The sequence below is a fragment of the Brassica oleracea genome, chromosome C4 (assembly GCF_000695525.1).
Source record: "Brassica oleracea var. oleracea cultivar TO1000 chromosome C4, BOL, whole genome shotgun sequence".
Lineage (NCBI taxonomy): Eukaryota > Viridiplantae > Streptophyta > Magnoliopsida > Brassicales > Brassicaceae > Brassica > Brassica oleracea.
Window position 1 is genome coordinate 43,676,155 of NC_027751.1, and position 3,771 is coordinate 43,679,925.

The following is a 3,771-nucleotide window of genomic DNA, read 5'->3' on the forward strand; positions in this document are numbered from 1 at the left end:
GGGGGGGGTGCAAGGATGGTTGAGTTGTGGTCGGGTGAGTTGTGTTCAAGTGATTTGTGTATGGGCGATGCTTGGACGAGTGGTCTGTGGACAGGTGATGTATGGACGGGTGATATTTGGACGGATGATGTGTGGACGAATGAGGAAGCAGGAGTGGGGTTTTGGCCACTCATGTTTTGAACTGGTTCACAATAGCGTTCCTCATTCACCATCACCACTAGCAAAAGCATGAACATATGGCTAGAGATTATTTTGTGGGCAGTGTACATAAAAAATGGATGAATTTTGTTGATTAGAGATATATAGATAATAGAATTGCGTACAAATTCAAATTAGGGATATAAATCAGAGTTTTTTGTTTTAATAATATCTTGGTTTTTGTGGACATAATTTTGGAAGCAAAATGTTGTGGGCAACATCTAATTAACAAAAAAAATGTGGACGTGGACAAGTGAAAACTTGTAAAGAAAGTTCCGTAAGATTTGTATGCAAGATTTGTAAAACCTGATAGCTTATCACAATAATAGAAATGTGAAGTATACAAAAAGAAAAAAATAGAAATGTGATAGAGATTATTTTAATTTTTATTATTTTAAAACTATTTTTACCATTCTTTATTATTTTGTTTCTAATATCTAAAAACATAGATAATACAGTATATAAAACATGCATATATATTTTTTTTCTTTCTTGATGTTTTATATAAAAAAAATATTAGATATTTTTATGGACGTAAATAGTGTGGATATGCATTTTGTTAATAAGAGAATTGTTGTTAGGGGTTAAAGCGTATAATTAAAAAGTATGTGATGAAATCAAGAGAATCTATAAGTAAATTAAAGAATGTTGGGGTCAAATTGCGTATATCCAAAACCTAAAGGACCAGATGTGTAAAATAGAGGAACTTGACCATTGTTGTTTCACGAGGTTTCTCTTTGCATCGGAACCGACGACGAAGGCTCTGCCCAGCCGCCACGGCAGATTCAGAGCATGACGACCACCGCGAGGTACTGTTACGACGATAGGGGGTCAGAGTGAGACGGTATTAGGATAGATAGATTCCCGAACTAGAAACCCTACTTGCGGATTCGAAGAATGGGGATACACAAACTTAGAAGATGATCGGTTATGAAGAAAGATCTTCTTAGAAGTTATGCGTTCGTAAGCGTAGCTGCTGCGTAAGCTCTTGCTGGGTAACTTGAGAGATAAGTAAGCTGAGAAAATAGTTTATTGATATTGTGTTTTTTTTTTTTACAAATCGTAAGAGTACTTATATAGCAAAACCGAAAACAATGATAAGGCTAAATAAGTTAATCCTTATCCTAAGAGGAATGGAAATCATAAACTAACTTAATAAAGATTAATCGTAAAACCGTTAGTGACGTGTCCTGTCACAATACTCCCTCCTTCAGAACATTCTTGGCCTCAAGGATGAAAATCTGGAAATTTGGCAATGAAGACTTGGTAAAACTCCCATGTCGCTTGTGCAGGTGTTGAACCCTTCCATTGGACAAGTACTTTGGTTACAGGTCTGTTCTGGCGATTAACCATTTTCTTTTCCAAAATAAGCTCTGATACCACTGAGACGGTATTAGGATAGATAGATTCCCGAACTAGAAACCCTACTTGCGGATTCGAAGAATGGGGATACACAAACTTAGAAGATGATCGGTTATGAAGAAAGATCTTCTTAGAAGTTATGCGTTCGTAAGCGTAGCTGCTGCGTAAGCTCTTGCTGGGTAACTTGAGAGATAAGCAAGCTGAGAAAATAGTTTATTGATATTGTGTTTTTTTTCTTTACAAATCGTAAGAGTACTTATATAGCAAAGCCGAAAACAATGATAAGGCTAAATAAGTTAATCCTTATCCTAAGAGGAATGGAAATCATAAACTAACTTAATAAAGATTAATCGTAAAACCGTTAGTGACGTGTCCTGTCACACAGAGTGTCGTTATACTCGAGGAAAACGTATGGATCTTCAACCATTTTGTGTCTTTCAATTTCTGGAATCCAACCACTGAATCAGAATAACACAAAAATAACTTTCAGAAAATTGAAACTGAGGAATAGAATTGAATCGGAAAAAAGGCAATAACCAGCGACCTCGAGGATCTGGTAAATTGGACTGAACAAATCCCATTGTATTTTCATTGGAGGAAAAGGGAAGGAGAAAGAGGAAAGACATTCCAAAATTATATAAACTCTTCGATTGTGAAATATGATGAACGATGTTGTTTGCGGTGGATCATCGTTTGGTTGTTTGGGTCTTATGTGCTCACCGACGGTTCAAGGGAGAAAGAGATTCATAAGACTTAATAATAACCAAAATTGTCTCGCTCTCTTATTTTTTTTTTTCTTTGCACAAAAAAAGAACTAGAGTTAAAGGGTAGTAGAGACTTCACACAACTGAAAAGTGTGTCTCACGTTCGAAGTGTCCTTAAAGTGTAATTGAAATCATGAAATGTTCTGTAAGCGTAAAAAATTCTAGAAATAATTAGCGGTATGTAAGAAGTTAGCTTGTTTTATAATATGAAGTTATAATGTAAGAGCTTTTGCTTGTATGCTTGGTATGGATTAATCAGAATTTGGTAAATAAGCCCATACATATGTTTATCAGAAGCTGAGCCACATGTGTATCATCTACCACCATTTTTATCTATAATACATTTATAAAGTGACGTTATCCAGCTAACAACAAGTATACAATCTAATTTATTATGTAACCCTCTATTACTTTTGGGTTGTTACAATGCACCAAAATAGCAGTCTAACATCACTTACATTACAACTTTCTTATTTATAATCCGTTTAAATAAAATGATATATGTATATGTACTGATTCTGCCAATTAGCCGTATACATAAAATACTATTTGGCTAGAATTTGTATTATCTGGAAAAATATGTAATTGTCTATTCAACTAGAGCAATAACTATCAGAACAATCACTTTTGTTAGATCTCTTTTTAATCCACCTTTTTCTTCAACCTCTTCACAACTCTTTGGCAATGGAGGATTCAAACAAAAAAATGATTGAATTGTATCACTTAAATTGTATCACAAAATTAAGTGATTCTATTTTACATTACTTATTTATTAATGAAGCAAATGTACATAGTTTAACATCAATTATGATAAGTGATGTTTTTTATTATTTTTTTTTGATATCAGTTTAATTAAGTGATATATTTTTTTGGTCATTTGTATCACTTTAACAAAAATGATATTATTACAAAAAGTTATATCATTTAAACAAATGATGTATAAATTTTCTTGCTGACATCAATTATTAGAATGATACAAAGTTTACCATCAATAAAAATCGATGCAAATAAATAATACTGACTCGGTTTTTTATTTTGACATCACATTCATAAATCAGTTACACAGAATATTCCAAGCTTAAAAAAAAATAGAGTTACAAGAAGTTGCGATTTTTATGGCTTTGATTTCTTTTCTTTTTAATGTGATTTTAATTTAAATGGATCTTCTTCCTATAGCTATAAATGTTTCACCTCAATAAATCCATCTTCTTTTCTACCGTGGTCGTCATTCTTGGCTCTCCCTCTGCCTAATTTCTTACGGTGTCTTCTTATCAGTTGAAAAGCTATTTGATTCTCTGCCAGTTTTGTTCACATAGTCAGTATGAGTCTGTTTGTTTGATGACCAAAAAAAAAAAAGCTATTTGATTCTTGGAAAAAAAAACTATTTGATTCAAAGTAATTAATTTTCATTAACAATTAAACATGTTTTTTCTTATATGAAACCTAA